At 40.0% G+C, this 21,922-nt stretch overlaps 1 long non-coding RNA gene across 1 annotated transcript in view; it reads left to right on the forward strand.

Annotated features, from left to right (window-relative positions):
* The window catches only part of LOC122465720, a 42,941-nt gene extending 22,475 nt beyond the window's left edge, over nucleotides 1-20,466 (forward strand). The window contains exons 2-3 of the long non-coding RNA XR_006290743.1: nucleotides 17,612-17,717; nucleotides 18,784-20,466. This is a non-coding gene — a long non-coding RNA (uncharacterized LOC122465720). The remainder of the gene's footprint in view (nucleotides 1-17,611; nucleotides 17,718-18,783) is intronic.
* Nucleotides 20,467-21,922: the final 1,456 nt, after the last annotated feature.

The following is a 21,922-nucleotide window of genomic DNA, read 5'->3' on the forward strand; positions in this document are numbered from 1 at the left end:
TCTGTGCACCTAGAGCAGAGAGAATACATATGCACCAGCAGCAGACACAATTTTATAGGGTCCTAGGTCCTCTGGGTCCTAGTGGCGCCACCCCCTCACAGTCTGGCACCTGAGGCGGCCACCTCAGTTCACCTTATGGTAAGGCCAGCCCTTTGTGGATGCAGCTTGCTTTTGACTCTGGCTAGACATACACGACACACCACCACCAAGAGTGTGCAGTGTAAATATGCTGTCACTAGGCAGCACTGCATGATTCCATGTTCACTAAAAGCAAAACTATCCCTTTGTAATTCTTAAAGGTTATTATACTTATTTATAAGAATCATATCTGATTATATTAGCTTGATGTGTGGTGATAGCTGGAAAAGATCAGACGTATTCCACTGTAAAATATCATGATAAAGCAATAGATCGTTATGGACTGACACACAGTAGCTATTTCAAACTGAAAGCCCCAACCTGGGGACATTTTTCAACCAGCTGCTCCTTTACCCACATCTCCACAAAAATCAGTCCCTTATTCCTAAGCTTCTTTACAGTTCCCTAGCTAGAACTGAACTGTCTGGCTCTAATGTCAGTTTCATAAGAACAGTTCTCTTCATGCTTTTCTGATAGGTGGCTCTTTAAGCTTGACAGAGATTAGCAGCTGCAGCCTTAGTGAGTATCTGGTTTCTTACTATATTTCCTTCCCTTCCAACTGGTAAGTATTTCTCATATGCTGTATACAGACTCATAAACAGTGTAAAGTGGGCTTGGAGGGTAGAGTATGAATGGAACAAATTAAGTTCAGCATAGTGGAATAAGATCTCTTTTTCCTTAACTTCAAAAATCTGAGGCAAGTTACCTTTGGTGTATAAAGGACACAATGAATATAGAATAGAGTTATATGGGAGCTCTACAAATGTAAGCTGTCAATGTTCCCAGAGTTGAAAAAACCAACAAATTTCTGTAATAAATCAAAAACAGTGGTTGGTGAATGATGGCAGAGACTAATCTATAGATATTTTGATTTATAGAGTTTCACTCTGTGTACACATACACTCACGCACACTCCTGACATGTGTCTGGCATGAGAAATGCTTTTTTACCTTCAGTCTCTGTCTAACATGTGTACAATGGTTCAGGCTGTCATCTATTTTTACACTCCCATCAATAGAGTTCATGAGCGTTATGAATGTAGGTAATAAAGTGGTGACTCCTTGTTTTAAGGTTAGAGTTGATGAGGTGTTTTAACTATACCTGATTGCATCTATGATGCAGATGAAATTATCTATTATACATGCAAGTAATCAAATCTTACAGACTTTTTAAATCTAAATTTGTTTTAATACCTGAAAGATAGGCTATTGTTTTCATGCAGCTTTTTTGAGGCACTTTGGATTTGTAATACATCTAATAGCCAGTGTATCATCTGTTAATTTTACAGTTGTAATGAATTGGTAAGATTCATTTAGTTTGCCGGTAGACTTCAGTTTAAACAAGCAGCCACTAGATGTTCTGTCAGCAAGTTAAATACAAATCAACAATGATTTGAAATATACACTGCTTTAAATACAAGCTGGTCCCAATTTTTGTAATATGTAGATTTTTGTGGCTGATAAGATATTGGTAGTGTTCCCATCTAAAGAAAACAGTATAAAAATAGCTCTTAGCAAAGCCTTTTATTCACTGAATTACAGTAATAGTTATTCAAATCTGAGACTTAAGATTTGCTTAAAACTATGGGACCTGATTCTGCCTTCACACCATTGCTTCCGTAGAGTTATTCCAGATATTCAGAACCTCTTAAAATTTTGAAACCCTACCCCTCTATATCCATTTCTGTTTTACTCAGTCTACTGCTCTTGAAATACAAAAATTATTAATCAAGTCCAATTGGGGAGCAGTACATGTTGACCGAGCAGTGCTCATGAGAAGGACTATCGGTTGGTTGGTACCAGAAAAATAATGACCTGTAACTTGGTTGGATGATACCCTATTCCCAGTGCATCAGCTCAAAATGGTCAGCAGTCTACATAAATAAGTGTTCAGGCAAATAGTTGTCATGGTCCTTTCAGAGAGGTGCCAACGCCCACATTACATGCAGCATCTCAAGTAGATACTCTAAATATGGGGGACAGCCTGCCTCAGCTTATTTCTACTCTAACTAATGTGTAGAGCCCATCACCATAATATGAAGGCCGAGTGAGTTTATTGGATGTCTGGCCTAATCCAGAATCTCACATCAGACTCCTTTAAGTACATTTGGAGTCCTTGTTTGCTTGATTGTGTCCTTTTTTGTTATACCTAGGAAATATTTGAAAATAACTGGTTCACCCATTGCAAGGGTTTTGTCACATGTAAAGTAGTGGTGGAATTTAGATCATCCCTTCATCATTTCACAAGATAAGCACTGCATGATCACCATTGAGCTACTGAGGTCTACAGAGTGCTAGTTTGGGGATGGCCTCTCACTCTGGCATAGAGCGTTTCTTGTTTCAGGCAGCCTAGACAGTAGCTTTATTTTTGGGTGTGGAGGGAGGAAACTAGAGAGGGATTTGGTGATAGGTACTGAGGCAGGCCAGGGCACTGCTGACAAGTGACCACCATTTGGGAGTCCATTTTTGGTCTCTAACTGTAAGGTGTGAAGAAAAATTCTCACCCTCATTAGCGCTTACTCTGTTAATTTAATTTGTGTAGCTGGTAAGTCCTGAATGGATATCTTTGTCTCATGGTAGGTGTTTTTTGACATGCATTTTCTTGTCTATGGTACCTGCTTTCTGGAATTAGGATGTTTTGCTTCCCAATATGGGATAGGTTTAAGGTTGGTAATATTTAAAGAAGTTGTTAGGTGGTGTTCTGACTTTCAATGCTTGCATTAAAAAGAGGGTATCATGGTGGTTATAGTGTAGTCAGTGGTGACTATTCATCCTTCTGTACGGCTTTATCTTCTGATGAATTAGTTACAAGTTTGATGCAAAGCTTTTCTTCCCAGAGCGTGGCTCTGTGGTCAGAGTGTCCTCTTGTAGGTGAAGAAGAGTGCTGCAGTGTTCTTGGGTTCATATAACTAATCTTGGAGCACCTTGAAGGAAGCAGAACATCTGGTTCCTCCTCTACAGCACTATATGAAAAGCTGGCACCAGATATGATTATCATGGCACAGCAGCACCAGTATAGTTAGGATTGCATCATGACTTCTGTTTAAAGGTCAGCCTTTCTGAGTCCTGTAAAATGGACTTGCTAAGTCAGATTCCTTTGAAATTCTGTGTGTGTCTCAGAAGGAGAAGTTAAGGTGAGTGACCCAAATTTGAAGTATTTTTAACTAGGGGATCAGGGAGAGAAGCTCTGAAAAAACCAGACATTTTTCAGAGTTTTAGGTGTTTTTTACACAGAGCTAGAGCTCTAACTATTGTTGTGATGTGGGTCAACATGGTCTGTCTGAGTTTTTACCCAAGGCAGTGCATGGCACCCACAAAATCATTGGGGGCCCCAAACTGAGAATGGCATTTAATATAATGTACATTTTTATACTGTGCATGTGCTAATGCAGAAAAACAGCTGAAAGAGTTTCCATTTCAGCCATTTTCTATGCTTTAAAGTTCAACTCTTGAAAATGCTGTATAATCCAGATGGTTTCCTGAATTGCTTTTACATTTGGTGTGGTTCATAAGGATATGGAGTATCAGTAGTGAGCCATATTTGTGGTCAAGTGACCCAGGGATTCCTGAGTTATAGCCCCCCGCAAAATGAGTTTCCTTCTGCTGCTTTGTACTGTTAAACTGAGAGGTACTAATTACTGGATTAATCACAGACTTCATTAAAACTGATGGCTGTGAACTCATCCTTCAATTAACATAACTAAGGACAAGTTAATCACAAGCCACCACCAAAGACACATGGAGTTTCCGACTGAGTGGCTGGAGGTTGGTACAATTTGTGAGTCATGGGTGGCAATTCTATTTTGGGGGGAATGTAATTCAAGTATTTGGGGGGAAAATTAAACATGTGAATGCTTCCGGGGAGGGGGATCAGGGGGAAGAGTAGTAGGGGAATAAGGGAGAGGGATTTGGGGCTGAGGGGAGGGGGATAAATAGGGATAGCTAGTAGGAGAGAGGTTGAAGGCTCAGGTAAGGAGGTGTGCACCCCACAGATCTGCTAGTGCTCCCCACATATACAATTTAAGAACCACTTCATAGCCTTTTACAGCTCTCTTACAGGATACCATCTAATCTACACTTTCATGTAATCCTCATTAAAGCATTAAAATCCTCTCATATGCCACCTCACTTCTGGCAATCTCCTTGGCAATAAAAGCCCTATGCCCTGCTACCGACATAAGACTCAGTTTTGCATAGAAGTGAAGCATACTGCATCCTGAAGGTACACATGCACCTCTTCCCTTTGCTCACAGACATGGGAGGGTGCAAAATATAGAGTTCTCCATATCCCAACCACAGCTCTGTCACACACTTCAAAGAATGTGTTCTCCTATCACAAATACGCAGGTCCAACTGCTGCCTCCACCACTTACAGTAGGCACACCTAACATGCTGACTACACCTGGAGTGTATGCAAATAATTCCCATTGCTGTGGCCAACTCTAGGGCAATAGAGGGAACTTGGTGTGAGCAACATTATTTTTCTTTGTCCTTTAATAGTCGTAGATGGAAAGCTGTGGGTGAGAGTGAATGAGTTGTAAAAGGAGGTGGAAACGCTTGTCGCTTCAGCAACCGAAGGGTTGCCAGAACGAAGGTATGTGTGTTAATGGGGTTTATAGGGGTATTGCTGAAAGAGGACAGAATTAAAGTTGCATGGGCAGCCATGACTGTAAGGGGATGACATACCACAAAAGAACGTTAATTCTGTGTTAACATAGATGCTTTTTTTTTTTTTTTTGGCCATTGAATTGTTTCTCACTTGAAAGAGATGATTTGGTGGGATGCACCCCTATGGGACTGGGTAAATATTCTGTTTATTTCCTTGATGTGGTGAGGCCTGCTATCATGGCATGTTGGGAGAGGTGCCAACAACCTGGTGGCTGTGGACAGATTTTTCTTTAATATTAATTGGGAAATGAAGAACAGTCTGGCAGTACACAGGCATAATTCACAGATAAAAAGAGTTCCTCTTTCAGTTATTGGTCCGGACATACTTAATTGGCACTGGAAGTGTGTGTGTGTGTGAGTTACCCCGGAAAGCACAGGGGATGGTACACAAGCAGGATGCTAGCACATGTAGTGTCAGGGTGGTCCTGGAAATTAAGTAGCGTTTTTATTTTGCTAATGTAAAAGTAATTGGGAGTGGGACACACACAAACCCCAGTCCAAGCAGGTTAATGTAGCTCTTTATGGGAGACTCCAGTTTTCTATTCCCTGATCACTTTGGGGATTTTGCATATTGGATCCTAGCACAGGGTGCTGACATAATAATCATTGGTCATATAATATTTATACAGTTGAAATAACTGCTCATCTCTTTGGGCTAACAGAATAAATGTTAAATTAATAAAAATAAACACATTTTAGCCTTTTGTCATTCTCTTAAAAATAATAAACCAGTCATTATTCCTATGCTGTAGTAAAAGGTAGTTTCTGATTATTTATTTATTTTTTATTTTTAACTTCCCAATCTGGCTTGCTCATCCCAGAAGTGGAATGTATATAACAAAGACACTTCTCATGATGGAGTACTGAAAGAAGTGGAAAATCCAATATAACTATATTTCTGGAATGTCCTGAAGATGGCACAATAGGCACATCTGGATGCAGGATTTGTTCTAGGTCATCCTGTATACTGAAATTTTTCTTGCTAAAATATAACTTCTGTGAACGAGCCCTTCTAAAGTATAAGCAAAAGGGAATTTTTTAACTTTTTAAGCATATTCTATCACTAAAACTATTTTACAAGGGACACAGGCTGTTAATTTTATGCTGCCTAAAAGAATAGGTATAAACAGGCAGATAGTCACAGACCTGTCACAGTCAGATGTTGCTGGCAAGAGTCAATTTAGTTCATTTTTTTATCAATAAATTTCCTTTGGAATTGTAAAATGGCTGATAACCTTATCTCCAGCATAACGTATAAACAACAGGCAAATGCCACTTTTTGTTAGGTGCATTATGAGTATGGGAAAGAAAAAAATACTTGCAAAATCTCTATTTTATTAAAACATAAAAATATTAGGGGACTTCTTTAATAAAAAAGAAAATACCAAGTGTCAGGTTGCATTAATGAATTAATATTGTATCCAAGGTAACAATAGCCATGCTCCCCCAAACATCTGTGGCACACATGTAGATACATGGTTTATAAATACTGTGAGTAGTTTCATGAAGATGCCAGAGCTATATCAACCACAGTGCTGTATGCTATCAACCGCTAATAAGGTAAAGGGAACCTGAGGGGACCCAGCAGCATTTTATAGGAGGCATTCAATATCTTGCAGGATCAAGACCAATTAGACCAATTCAAAGGGGAGGTACTATCTATCCATTTTAAACTTTCTTCATATAAATCCTCATTCATGTAACTTTCAGAGTAACAGCTGTGTTAGTCTGTATTCGCAAAAAGAAAAGGAGTACTTGTGGCACCTGAGAGACTAACCAATTTATTTGAGCATAAGCTTTCATGAGCTACAGAAGTGAGCTGTAGCTCACGAAAGCTTATGCTCAAATAAATTGGATAGTCTCTCAGGTGCCACAAGTACTCCTTTTCTTTATTCATGTAACTGGCACCTTCAGTACCTATCACTATCTTCAGTGTAGCTGAAAATGGGCAAATGTTTGGATACTTTGATTGCTTTTTCATAACCACTTCTATGAGTGATTTTTATTTGCATAAATGTTGGGGAAAGATAACAAAGGCAACAGTGTTATCACATAGGCTGATCCTGCCCTGTGAAAGTGGTGAAGAAGCAAACCTGCTAGCTGTGGTGAGTCTCTGCAGAAGGATAAAGTGACTCAGCTAGTGAGGTGTGAGTTGGAGGGAAGGTTCTAGAGTGATGCTACTCTAAACGGTATGCTTCCCCCACAGTAACTATGGATGGTTCACAGGTAAAGTTTTCAGAGGGTAGTGAGACCTGAGAGAGCACTACGTTTATGCTGTACCTTGAGCAAGAGGCCTGCAGCCAACAGCACCGCAGCTACTGGTGCTGCCCCCATTCCTGGCCATGCATTCACTAGGGGCTATGTGTTTCTTTAGCCAGAAAACAAACTTTTACTTTGAGTCCAGATAACTTATTTTAGATGAAAGAAACAAGGAAAGAAAGAACAAATAAAGTCTCTAAGGCCATGTCTACATTATTACTTATGTCAGCAAAACTTATGTCACTCAGGAGTGTGGAAAAAAAAACACCTCTCAAAGCGACATAAATGTAGCGAGCATAAGTCGCATTGTGCACTGAGCTATGCTGACCAGAGAGCTTCTTCCACCAGCATAGCTTCTGCTGCTCATTGGAGGTGGTTTAATTATGTCAACCGCATAGAGCAGCTACACGAGAGACCTTACAGCTGCACGGGTCTCTAGTGTAGACATAGCCTAAGCATGCGCACAGTGTGTGTGACATTCTGTGACCGCAGATGTGACCTTGCATACAGGCTAGAGGGGCTAACTTTTCTCTTAAAGGTGCAATACATAGAAAAGAACGTTAGGCACATAGCTCTGTATGCCACACACAGGCAGAGCTAAGGGTAAACTATATGGGTAATTCTAAAAGAGTATGATAAAACCTTTACACCATACTGACATGTCTTTATATATGATATATGTGCACTCCCACATAGGCCCATGTGTTTTAGAGAAAAAGTGTTTTAGATAGTTGCTTTTAAAAAAAATGTTGTAGGCACTATATATTTTTAATCCTTGGTGGCTCATAATTTTACAATGCCATTTTGACCCTGCCTATGTTAAGGGCAATGTAGTGCCTTGCCACCCGAAGGACAGCTTGGTAGTGGTGGGGAAATTGTCCCTTCAAGACAGTTCTTCCCCAAACAGTCCAGTGTGCTGGGGTGTATGCAGGCTGAACTATTCTTGCAAATCCAGTTTGCTCTTTTGACTACTGCAGGAATAAAAAGGACAATGATCAGTACTCTTTTCTCTGTCCCATTCTGGAGGATTGTGTGCACTTAATGTATTTGGCACCTGCATAGGAGCATATATAAATCAAATCTCCCTTGGTCCATTATGCCCATGGTTCAGATGCATCCCCACTCAAGTGCAATATAATTATGTTAACGTGGACGTTTGTTTCATTCATGAGATATGACTGTTATTAGCAGTGATTCAGCTGCTGCTGGTAGTCATAACTCCAGACAAGGCTCCCTTTCTCTGCTTAAGTCTTTAATACACAGTGGTGGGCTTTTAAATGATTATCAGTTGTTGTAACTAAGGATTTGCAGTAAGCTAATTGCAGTATTTGCAATATTCAGGGTATTTCCTGTTCTAAGCATTGGGAAGCATAAACCAATACTCTAGATTCTGAGGTAACTTAGTCATACTGTAAACAAAATTGGCAAATATGTAAGGGCCCCCATTGTAGTTACCCCGGCTTGAGAGAACTTCTATCATAAGTTGAAAAGGGAAAACAAAATATTAAGAAAAATTAGAGCTGTTAGTGGAGCTATTAAGATTTATGATATAGTTCTGACTGCCATGTAGGCATGCTAAAGCCACATGCCTAACTGTCTACTGAAATGTTTACTGAGAAGATTTACTGCATGTGTGCTAGTAACCTTCAGTCTTGTTCATTTTATATACATAATTAGACTGTGCTATGGACGAACCACTTGCTAAATTACTTTGTTTAAAAAAAATGAAACAGAATTTTAGATGTGACACAATACTCTGTTCTTTCTTCTAGCCGAAATTAAAGGACCAAAATGTAATACTAAAGTACTAGTAGGCCTGATTCTCTCCTGTCTTGCTCCTTGTGTATTCATTTACACCTATACAAAGTGAAGGTAAAAAGCTACCATTCTGATTTGATAGAATTTTATAGCTACTTTGCGCAGGCATAAGTGACTACACAAAGTACAAGGCCACTGAGAATAAGGCCCACAGTATGCAAATATAGGGTACGAGGAGGGATAGCTCAGTGGTTTGAGCATTGGCGTGTTAAACCCAGGGTTGTGAGTTCAATCCTTGAGGGGGCCATTTAGGAATCTGGGGCAAAAATTGGGAATTGGCCCTGTTTTAAGCAGGGGGTTAGACTAGGTGGCCTCCTGAGGGTCCCTTCCAGCCCTGATGTTCTGTGAAGTGTGTTGGTTACATTGTTGTCATGATGAGATTATGACCCTCTCACCTTCAGGCTGAGGTGAGGGCCTGTTCCTGCATGGGTAGTGGGGACTTCTTTTGAGGATCCCACACCCTGACACTAGTGGATCCTGGAGGCAAGTGATTACATGAGAATCCCAGTTTTTATTTAAAAGAAAAAGGTTTCTAGCCCTCCTCATTTCAGAGAAAAGCTGCAAAATGTCACCCAAGTGCATCCTAAAGACTCAAAAACCAGGATGCAAATTGAGTCAAAAACTTAATTAAAAAACACATTATTTTAAAGCCAACTTCATAATTTTGGGTGCCTGATTTATGGTTTTTGAACATCTGGGGTTGACAATACTGAGAGAGTTCATATATTCTGTATTTAAAACAGAAAACTAACAGTTATGCCAGTCATCACACAGACTGCTTTGTGTGTGCAATACATGACTATCTTTCCCTTATTATTTATCTTATTTAGCTTTTTAGTTTACATGCTCTTTTAGTGTTTTTACAGAGCTTCTGCATTGTGGGCACTGCAGAAATATTAAGACACAATGATGTAGGTACCTAACTTTAGGCACCAAAGTTGGAAAGTTTTGGTATAAAATCTGTATTTAACCACTTAAACAATTAACTTGTATTTCCCCCACAGAGCTTCTGAGTATCCCAAGTCCCATTTAATGAGAACTATGGATGCTGAACATCTAAAAATAAGGCCACTTATTTAGGTGACTAAATGTTGCCATAGATGTCTAACTTTAAGTGCCTAAGTTTGAATACTTTGGCCCAAGTATCTAAAGTACCATAATTCATCAGTCTGATTTCTTTAAATCCGAATTCATTTGATGGTTCTCATCTCAGTTCCGGACATATGTGCACTTCATAAAATCACTGCTCTTTTTGGGATGAGACTGGCAATTTATGCTGAAGGGCTGCTCCAAAGCAGAAAACCAGTCATATGGAAGGTGCAGATAGATACAGGGGAATAGTTAAAATTGCTATGTCACTGCACTATGCCTGGCTTTGTCATTCTAATCAGCCCCTCATCTTCTTCAGCATCCAATTCATAAATAAAAGAATAATAATTATTATGGAACAGAATCAAATTGTTTTATTTAGAAATTGTTTAAAATTGTATTCCTACTCTGTTTCCATATGTCACATTTCTGTCCAGAGTGAATTGGTTAGCCAACTTACAAAAGTTCATAAAAAGAGGCTTATAATGTAAATGCTGAGACTCCAAACTGTCATGAATGTAAACTGTAGTAGCAAGATTTTCAAGAGAAATCATGGTATCCTTGTGCTCATTTACTGGATAAAGCTTCCACTTTTGGAAAGAAAAACATAGTTGTTTATAGAAATGGCTTATGTGCGTCTGGAAAGCAGTACTTAGTTCATTTTAACTAAAGCATCTGCTGTAATTATTATACATATTACATCCAGTATGGTAAAATGGATTTGGCTGGTACCTTCAGAACAATAATATACAAAGGGATCTAATGACTGATGTTATTTTTAAAAAAACATCTTCTTCTGGACCTGGTCCTATTAGTGTTTCCAAATATTTTTTAAATGATGCAGTAATAATTCATGCAGATAGTGTCTTTCATGTCAGAATCTCAAAGTATAAGCGTTAATAAATGAAGCCCCACAGTGACATTGTCATTTTAAGTATTTTTATCCGTATTTGACAGATGGGGAACAGAAGTGCCAAGAGAGTTACATGTGCATTCTCAAAGGTGTGATTATGGTGTGCAGCAGGGTATTTGAATGCTCTGTTTGGGGGGCTCCAGAACCATGGGGAATTTCTGGATAGGAGGCTGGAAAATTTGGACCCTGCTCTGGGTGTACAAGCTGACAGGGCAATGTGGCTATAGTTGCATGCTTAATCACTGGGCTTTGTCAGAATCCAGCTGTCACTGGGTTATCAAACCGAGCTACTTTTGTATCCAATAGAGGCCAAATGTCAAAGTGCCCCACTCCTGTTCTGGTCCCCAACCGTTCAGCCAGCTGTCACGAAGAGCCTCCATGACAATATGAAGAATCAACACAGAACCATGAAACATACAAAACTTAAGAAATGCAAACGGGCTTGTACAGGCAATTTCTCACGTCTCCTGTAGCTACCCAGAGCAAGTACATAACAAATGAAAGAAAGGGGAAGTTGATAGTAATGAATATAAAGCAGAAGCTAGGAATTGTAGGAAATTGAGCAAGGGAGTAAGTGATGGCAGGGATTGCCCCTGCTTACCCATGTGAGCAATCTAAGCCCTGGTCTACACTACGAGTTTAGGTCGAATTAGCAGCGTTAGATCGATTTAACCCTGCACCCGTCCACACGACGAAGCCATTTTTGTCAACCTAAAGGGCTCTTAAAATTGATTTCTGTACTCTTTCCCAACGAGGGGATTAGTGCTGAAATCAACATCACCGGGTCAAATTTGGGGTAGTGTGGATACAATTCGATGATATTGGCCTCCGGGAGCTATCCCAGAGTTCTCCATTGTGACCGCTCTGGACAGCACTTTCAAATTAGATGCACTAGCCAGGTACACAGGAAAAGCACTGGGAACTTTTGAATTTCATTTCCTGTTTGGTCAGCGTGGCGAGCTCATCAGCAGAGGTGACCATGCAGTCCCAGAATCGCAAAAGAGCTCCAGTATGGACCGAACAGGAAGTACTGGATCTGATCGCTGTATGGGGAGATGAATCTGTGCTATCAGAACTCTGTTCCAAATGCCAAAATATTTGAAAAAATCTCCAAGGGCATGATGGACAGAGGCTATAACAGGGACCCGCAGCAGTGCTGTGTGAAAATTAAGGAGCTCAGGCAAGCCTACCAAAAAACCAGAGGCAAACGGCCGCTCCAGGTCAGAGCCCCGGACATGCTGCTTCTATGATGAGCTGCATGCAATTCTAGGGGGTTCCCCTACCACTACCCCACCCCTGTCCATGGACACCTGCAAGCGGGGAGCCTCACGCATCAGGGATGAGGATTTTGGGGATGAGGAAGAGGAGGAGGATAGCACACAACAGGCAAGTGGAGAAACCGTTCTCCCTAACTGCCAGGAACTATTTATCACCCTGGAGCCAATACCCTCCCAACCCTCCCAAGGTGGGCTCCCAGACCATGAAGCCAGAGAAGGCACCTCTGGTGAGTGTACCTTTTGTAAATATAATACATGGTTTAAAAGCAAGCGTGTTTAATGATTAATTTGCCCTGAAGATTTGGGATGTATTCGCGGCCAGTACAGCTACTGGAAAAGTCTGTTAACATGTCTGGGGATGGAGCGGAAATCCTCCAGGGACATTATTAAGGGGACATTCAGAGGTGGCCGTTCCTGCTGGACTGTTTGCCTGTGGCTGAAAAGAAGTCATCCCCGCTTTTAGCGGTGTGTGTGGGGGGGCCTGTTCACACTGAGCTGTTAGCGTTTGGCTGGCAGGGATCTTCGCTTCACCCCTCCTCCCACCACATGACTAGTATCAGGGATCATCCCAGAGAATTGGGTGGAGGGGGGTTTAGTTAACCTGAAAACCACAGTCCCTCCTTTTAAATGGCCAACCCAATGGGTGCTTGGTATGGGAAAGGAGGGCGCTGCTGTTTGAAACCATTCCCACATGTTATGATGGTTGAAGAAGCCGAAAGACTGTAGCTTACCATGGCTGCCTGCAAGCTGAATTCTGTTGCCCAGCCCTGTGTGTGTGATCTCTCACACCAAACCAGCAGGCCCTCAATATAAGAGGCAAAATGTGACCTTGTAACAAAAACACATGTGCTATGTAATGTTAACAGCTTGGTTCACCGTGAAAGTCTCTTTAAATACTACTCTCCCTTTTTTTCCTCTCGCATCTGCAAATGTTTCAACACTCCTCCTATCATCATTGCTGTTAAGATCTGTATTCCTTGTCCATTCATCTTATCATATCACGCCCCTCTTTGAATCCCTCTACTTAACCTTCTCCATTACATTAGGTTCAGATTTCTTGTCCTGACCTTCAAGGTCCTCCATAGTTCTGTCCCTCATCTACAGGGCCTTGTGCTCTTTAGAGTGTGGTTCCTAGGGCCTCCTCCGCTCCACCCATGCTGGCAGCCTGTATATTTTTTGTCCTCTTCTCCAAAAACTCTTTTCACACTTTTTTCCATGATTACTTTTTTTCTTGAAATGCCCTTCCTTATCTAATTTGCCAGGCCACCGCTCTCTCTTCATTCATTTTTCTGCCCTGGACATCTATTTATTCTAAATAAAACACAGTCTCACAAAACACAGTCAAAATCCCCACTACATTAATGCAACACCCTAACCTTTGCTGAGTAACTGTAATCTAATTGATGTTACCTCTCCCATTCCTTGCTGTATTGGTACCCCATTATTACATCATGCCTGATGTTTGTAAGCTCCTGGGGGAAGAGGTAATATCTTCTGTTTCAGGAGGAGTTAAGCACACTTGTTGGCATTGTTAGAAATAATAGATTAAGAAAAATATTACTAATACTCCCATCTGCTCTGTGCTCAAACATCAATCTGATCATGGATAACTAATAAACAGAAAAGAGGAATAAATTAATCAAGAAAAACTCTTTCCTGTGAATAGTTTGTCTTGCTCTAATATAGTATTTACTAGGGACCAGATTCTCCATTTTTCTCATCTAAAATGCATTAAATGAAATGCAAGCCTCCTGTGGATCAGTTAGTGTATCAGTGTTTGATTTTGCATAAATCACCTTTACCTTGGTTCTGTAATAAGAGATATGAAATGTTAGGTAATGCACATTTCAGTAAATGCACATTAAAAAGTTAATTTTCTTCTCTAATGTGTAGATAAAGTACTAACAATACATAAATCTTTCCCTAACTTAAATTTTGAAGTTTATATTCCATGAATGGTGTAGTGGCAGCACATTAACTAGCTGTTGCTTGAAAGAAGTGCAGGTAACAAAGACTAAGCCCTATAATTGTAACCGTAAAAGTGGAATCTTGGCAATGTTTCAAGTAATAGACAATAACTAATGACACTTGTTTGATAGAAACATTCTATATTCAACTTTAAAAAAAATCTGAAAACAATCATTGCTGACCATACCATGCATTTGGAAGTGTTGATTGTCAGATGAAAATATAACCTGAAATAAACCACCGTCCTGACCAGTAGACGTCACTAATGAAAATAATTTCAAAGGGGACTCAACCCAACTTCCATTTTTGTGTACATTTTAGATTTTCCTCTATCTCCATTCCCAGGGTATACTCATAGAAAAGGGATTCTGTTAACTGGGTATTTACTATGGTCAATCAGTCAGGTGGCTGTATTTGTGAAAAGGTTTGGCTGAGAAAAGGGGATTTGGAAAGTTACGCATTTAATAAAATAAGATCTGTGTTCTTGTCTGAAATAAAAGATGAAACAATACAGAACAGGCCAGATTCTAATACCTTACTCTGGTGTAGTAGCACCTTAATCCACAAATAGTCACAGAATTTCAAAGGGAAATGTGCTACAAGGTGTATTATGGGAAGATAGGAATTTAGAGCAACCAACATCACCAAAGTCTCAGCCAGCTAGAGAAAACCCAGCACTTGGGAAACTAACATTACATCATTGACATAACTGGTGAAAACGGATTACCCTAACCATCCTCAGTGCCACATAAAGTTGTTCCTTGCCATTTACAAAATACAGTTCCTGTGCTATAAAGGGTTAATCTTCATCAGGAAGTTTATATTTGCTTGGCAGAAGTGCTTACACTGCCAGTTTGAGATGCCTGGTGACACTTAAAGACCAATGAGAATTTCCTAAAACTGAACTGAAACTCCACATCCCTGAATGTTCTAGATGTTAACAAAGCAACCAGACACAATCAACACAGATCTTAAAGCTCTTTAAACCACATTTATCTGCTAGCCTGATGGCAGTATTATTTGTGAAGTACTCCGATATTAGAGTGATGAGCACCATAAAAAAGCCCACAATGAAATTAATAATTCTGTCATCAGAGCAAATAAGGCGTGAGGCCACACATTGAAGAACAAGTAGAAAACAAAATATTGAATAGCTGCTTGTTAAGGGAGCACCATACATTCTGTGCACTGAATAAAGCAGGGCTCCTGTGGAAAAACAAATATGTGATCATGTAATTGAAGACTGTATCATGATATATATACACAAGAGGGTTGAATTAAGGTAGCACAGGAACCTTTTAATTCTGCCATTTCCAGATTTTTGTGTGCTTGACTTTGCAACCTTTACAATCTTTTAGTGTAGACGTTTTGTGTGTGTACAACATTTCCCTTTTCTGTAGAAATGTATGAGCTGATCCTTTTCTGAATGAAAATTATTTTTTTGGTCTCTGTATCATTTAGTCTTTTCAAGGAGACTATGAGAATGAAGTGAAGTTGTTGGGGGCGGCGGGGGGGCAGGGGGAATCCAGTACATTTCAGAATAGTTCTGGACTATAACTTTTTGTCATTAGGAATTTTGCGGCAATGTGCAAGGAAATGAGTAACAGTTTTGGGCAATAATTTTTCTGCTGCTTCCCTTTTTAGTTTAAAAAAAAAAAGGAGTACTTGTGGCACCTTAGAGACTAACAAATTTATTTGAGCATAAGCTTTCGTGAGCTACAGCCTTTTTGGTTGCCTGAACATGTTCTGAAAATCCCAAACCAATAATGCTACCTCCCACCCCCCCCGCAGCAAAGATTTGCCTTTCAAACAAATGTTTAGGTGCAATAATAAAAAAAAAAGTTTACTATAAATGAAAGAGATTTTTTCAGGATTTGTGATGCCCAGTTACGTATACACCTGAGCACACCCAGTTATGTATACAACCTAACAGCTTTTCAATAAATTGAAGGAAGCATAGGCCATTTCATGGAAAAGAGGGTATGTCCCTTTTGAACACTTTAAAGCCCACCAGCCATCTTGCATAGGGAAGAGTTAATCAGAAAGCCTATGAGGACTTGAGTATACAAACCCTTATTTCGTAGCAAGCTGGGGTGCAAATCTACCTTTCAGTAGCTTGCTGTACACTCTGTGTCTATGTGGATCCTTCTGCTGTGCACTAAAAGTTCCCTAGCAGGCTTTAATCAACGCTGCTCTGAAACATGAGTAGATTAAAGCGCACTAGGGAACTTAGTGCATGGCAAGAAGGTCCACGCAGACACTAGGCCTTTTCTGCACTTGTGGCAGAATGTAGGGTATGTGTAGCTACCCGCTGTAGTGGCAGGCTGTGTCCGGGCTGTAGCGTGTAGCTATATTTGGTCCGTCAGAGGGAGGCAGCAGGGAAAACATCTCGCAGTGGCAAGCTGCCAGGGTTTTTCTCTGCTGCCGTCCCCCTGCCAGAACCTTTCCTGACTGCTGGAATCTCTCACTGCAGTGGGGAAAGGCCCAGGCAGTGAGATGCTAAAAATAGCAGTGTAGACAAAGGCAGTGCTGCTTGAGCATGTATAGAGACCAGGTAGGGTATATAACCTAGAGTCCTGGGGGGTGTCTACTCGCCTAAGCATTGCCTCACCGTCTACACTGCTACTTATACCCGTGCAAGCTGGGTGTTCAGTGTCTATACTCCAGTGCATATGTAGATCTACCCTTAGTGAGCCACAGGGTAGTGCATGGTAGATATACACCCCAGCTAGTCACAAACTAAGTGTTTATATAGAATAGATAAATCCTGAGAAGAGAATCTTTCTAATCTGTAGTTGAAAATGGCAGTTGGAAGAGGAAGTTGGAAACTAGAAAACAGAGTGAGCTGAGTTCCATTGGTAGGATAAGGAGTCTGCCCTAAGTTATTGGTTTTTCAGTGGGAGTCCTGTAAACTTGCACTGGACCAAGTTAAATGCCTGGTATGTGAAGTGGGATGGCAATATACTGCCCTTAACCATTGTTAAGACACGTTATTAACTTAAAATCCATCCTAGTGTCTGTTTTTCGTTCACCTGCATGTCCTGAGACGTTTGAAATTTAGACTAAAGTTTGTGAATGCTACTTTTGCATTATTTTGCTATTTGACCAGCTTCTAAGGATACTAATAAAATATTGGGTAAACTAAGAATTGGAGAACTAAAAGGGACTGGGAAAAGGAAAGGGTTTTCAAATAACCTTTTTTGCTTGCCCAGTCTTTATATTAAAAGGCTGCTACTAAAGCACATGTTGAAGTATTGAGGATAAAGGCTGTATGCAGCTAGAATCTCTATAGACTGCCCAAATACTAAGTAACCATTAGGAAGTGCCCCATAATTCCACCTATCAAAAAGTGTCCATCACAGAAGCTTTTACATTAGTGAAAGGCTTTAAATATAACGTATTGCTCACCACATAACCTTTAATAGTGCTTCTATACAGTACTATCTGGCAACCAACATTTACATTTACTTTACAAATTGCAGGCAAAATGGCCACTGTTTTGTTCGCTCCTGGAGAGAAGAGTTAAAGTTAAGGGCAGTCAAATCTGACTCCATCATGAGTACAGAAAATAAGAGCTCTAAACAGTAGGTAAGCAAGCAAGTAGTTTTCATCCTTTCATAAAGGTCTGTTTCAGAAATAACAGATATGATTGTAGACTTCCTGTCAATATCTTTGTCATCTGTGCAGAGGATTTCCTGACTAAGGTTTTTTGCTTGATGTTGCTCATTAAGGAATATTTTGATGTACGTTGATGATAGAAGTTGTTGATGCTCAGTACAATTATATGGTGTTCCTTCAATGTAAAAGTGTCCTAAGATTACATGTGCTTTGGCAACTGACTTCACTAGATAGTATTTCATATGGATGTGTGGTTTTCCTTTATAGTGAAATTTCAAAATGTACGTAAATACATTTTATATAAGGTTTTCAAAGTTTGTTCCATGCTAAAGTTACCCATTCACATTTAGTTTATTAAACTACATAAAATTTCCAATAATATATTTTTCACCACATTTCAACAGTATAGTTGAATGTCTGGGTATTTCTATCGTGTTAGGGGGAAGAACTGGATTTTCTAGATTTTTTTTTTTTATTATTATTAAAGCAGTAACTCTAACAATGGTTATACTTCATCTTTTGATTTTAAGTTTTTTTTCCCCTGGGTGGTTTATTTTTATCTTGACATTTTGCCCATCCTGTGAATTTCATCATGGGGAAGAAACAGCAGTTTGTCTCAGCGCAGTTCAATTTCAATCTCCAAGTGACAAGCTGATATTTCTTTCTTTTTGAAAAAGCTTTTATTATGATGTGTTAAATGTCAAGAAAACTTCCCAACATATATTGAACTTTACTAACCTTATTTCTCTTAATATTAATGACATATTGACAGCCTGTTCTGAAAAATGAACATTTTATTGATGTCAGGCTCAAACATTCCTACAGGAATCCTGGATTTCAGTTAGTACTGCTTAGGAATATTTGATAAAAATCTGAAAAATGACTTTTTAAATGTATTTCCTAAGTTTGTTACCATACAATAAATGGCTATTGGATTTATGGCTGAGCAATTAAAATTAGTTTATGCAGGATTTGGGACAATAAGTTTAAACGTAGATCTTTGTTTTCTAACACTGCTTCTATTATCTTGAAAAAGTATATGTGACTTAAGGAGGAAATCCTACACTACGCTTGAACTAGTTAAAACCAAGGAGGACTTCTTCACCTGGCACAAAGTATTGGAGTCCACCACCACCTTTTAGATGATAGAGGAATGATGCTAATACAGAAGATAACTCATGATAGACATTCAAGTGGGAAGAAGAGCCTGATAATTTGTTAAAGGAATCGGACAGGAATCTGGATCTTGTTGAGACTTTTGCTATTACTGACTTTCTTGGATGATTTGGTAACATATCACACTTTTGATTTTAAGCAGGCATGAACAACCAAGCCTCAGCTCCTTTCATTTGGCTCATCTGTTTTCTTCTACCCTATTAATATGATGAACTGGTACTTAAAGTGTTTTCCATATACTCTTAATTAGCATTGTGCAGAGAAGACTGTGTACCCGTATGACCTATGTACACTTTAAAAAAAACATAAGTAAGCTTGTTGGTTATTAACTTTACATGCTCTCCTAGCAGTTGCACCCCATGATGTAACAGAAGGCTTTGGCAAAAAGTGCATCACAAAAATACAGTGCAACCTCCCCCCCGACATGAAAACCCCAATTCTCAAAGGTAGGATTCACAGGCTAAGTACTGCATATACAGAATTTGTTTTGTGATCTCTCAGGTTTTAAAATGGTATTTATTTGCCCATCATCCTCACTAATTTGCAGATTCTATTTTTAATTTTCTTTTACTCTCCTTGTGAGGAATGTCCCCCTTTTTACAGTTCAAATACCACCAAAAACCCATTTCAAAAACCCAGCTGCACAGCAATGATTGCTTTATTTTTCAAGCTGAAACATTCTAGCAATTTTGAATCAAAGTGATTTGACAGACTGACTTGTCAAATCACAAAATGCTTCAGAAGAGCTTAAAGTTTCTAAGAAATCTTGATTCTTGACACTTGGAATAGGATTGTTTCCCAGCCCATGTGCTTGTGCAGAGGAGTAAAACCCCTTCAATCTCCTGTGTGGTTGTTCGTGCTCCTTGCATCATAGCAGTCCTAGGAACGCATCCCACCAAGCAGATGGATGAGGACCCTTCACACGCATGCACTGGCCAGCTGAGCTGAGTCAATGCAAGGGTAGTGTGTGTTTGTGGGGGGAGGGGGGAATAAGTTGTAACCAGTAAATGGCTGCTGTAAGTTAGTTTCCCTTGATAGAAGAGTTACAACTCCTCCCATAACAATGCAACCCTTTACCAGGGCTCCTCCTGGAGTGGTGCAGCTGTGTGCTATCTCTTATACAGGGGCTGAGCATAAAGGCTCAATCTAACCCATAATTAATAATTGAAGTTGGCACTTCTATATTCAAGAATATACTTCTATGTCCCAAAGAGTGGAACCATGATGAATTTTGTTTCTGAACACATCTGTGAGATAGGAAACATTATTTTTTCCATTTTAAAAATAGGGAAAATAGAGGCACCATTTTCAAAAGTGCCCAAATATGGGTGCCCAATTTGAGACTTGCCCAAGATCACACAGGCAGCATCTGTTAGAGCCGGGAATAAGGTGAGGGGAACTTTTGTGAAGTTTATTCAATTATTTTACTGTGCTAAGAGTTGAAGGAATACATAGTACTTAGTCCCTGCCCTCAAAGAGTTTACACAGTTTAAGGTGTATATTCTAATAAACTACTTATGCTTTGTTTTTAGTTAAATTCTTGGATGTGCATGTTACTTATTCTTATTTGATTTCAGTGGAGTTAGGCATGTAACTTGTTCTGCATTTTTGAAAATCCCACTAGATGCCTACCTGCAGGTTCTTAAATACCTTTGGATATCTGACCCATAGTACTGTATAATGGCAAACTTTCTTCCCTGTTTGCTTGTACGAAGGATAAGCTTGAATGAATACAAACTAAAAAAATGCAGGAGATATCCAGAAAAAATGCTCCTGAAACAATGTCTGTTTGATGGAAGGAGTAAATTTCTAGAATCTTGTGCAGGAGGTTTAGTTGCATGATTCAAATCAATAGCAGTTGTCTGGCTATATCTTCATGCACTGTGCTAAAAATGGGGAAAAAAATCTGCCACCTAATTTGCAAAATTGCTGATCTCAAGAGCCCACTTATCACACAATGCAGCTCTGAGAAGCATTTAAGATTCAGAACTGAGACTTTCAAGGGCGGATCATACCAATATCAGGAGAGAATGAAGTGCGTTGTTGAGATTTGCAAGTCGGAGCCAAGAGGGCGAGGGGAAGAAGATGATACTATTAAGGTAAGTCTGCATTGCACACCACTGGCGGCGGCACATAAGGTGTACATAGCTACACACCTCAGTGAAAAGCAGGCTGCATCTACATTACAGGGCAGTGAAGGCTCTGGCAGTAGGGAGGCAGCAGGGACAGGCTCCAGCAGTGGGAGGAGGCAGCAGGACACTACACTGCTAAGAATAGCAGTATAGATGTGGTAGGCATTGCTTGGGCATTCAGAGAGCCACGTACTGTACATACCCTACAGGTTCAGGAATGTTTCTACTTCTAATGTCTACACTGCTATTTATACCTGTGCCTTGTGTATATACTCTCCATGCTGCCATAAGGAGTGTGCAATGTAGACTTACTCTAAGGCTATGTTTCACTTTGTGGACTGTGTACATGTGGATGTTGGGTTCATCAACTAGTGCCAAGTGTCCACATATGCTGTATTGAACATGGCTATGTATGCTGTACTGGGGCATGGGTACACGGTGTATCTGCATAAACGTTGCCCTTTTTTTTTTCTATGTGACGTTAGTGCTGTTGCTTCAAGTGTGGTATCCCAGGGTTCTGTGTGTCACTGGAGACACTCTAGGAAATGCTTTGCAGTGTTTTAGTACAGTCTGCTGCCTTAGCATTTGTTGATGGCAGCTCCTGCTCACCTCTCCCTTCTGCCAAACTTAGTTGAAGGCATGGAGCAAGTGACTGACATTATGGTTCTGCTCCTGCGCCTTTGGACAAATGTTTCTGCAGTTCAGTAATCAGTCATTGAGGTACTGGGTGGAATTGGGCCAGAACTTTTTGAAATGTTGAAGAGAGCTGACTGAGAGGGTGACTAACAATCCATTCTGGTCCCATGGAACAGATGTGGTGGCTGCCGGTATTGCCACACTATGCCCATGGGTGGACCGCTGCTTCTG

This window comes from Chelonia mydas, chromosome 4 (assembly GCF_015237465.2).
Source record: "Chelonia mydas isolate rCheMyd1 chromosome 4, rCheMyd1.pri.v2, whole genome shotgun sequence".
NCBI lineage: Eukaryota > Metazoa > Chordata > Testudines > Cheloniidae > Chelonia > Chelonia mydas.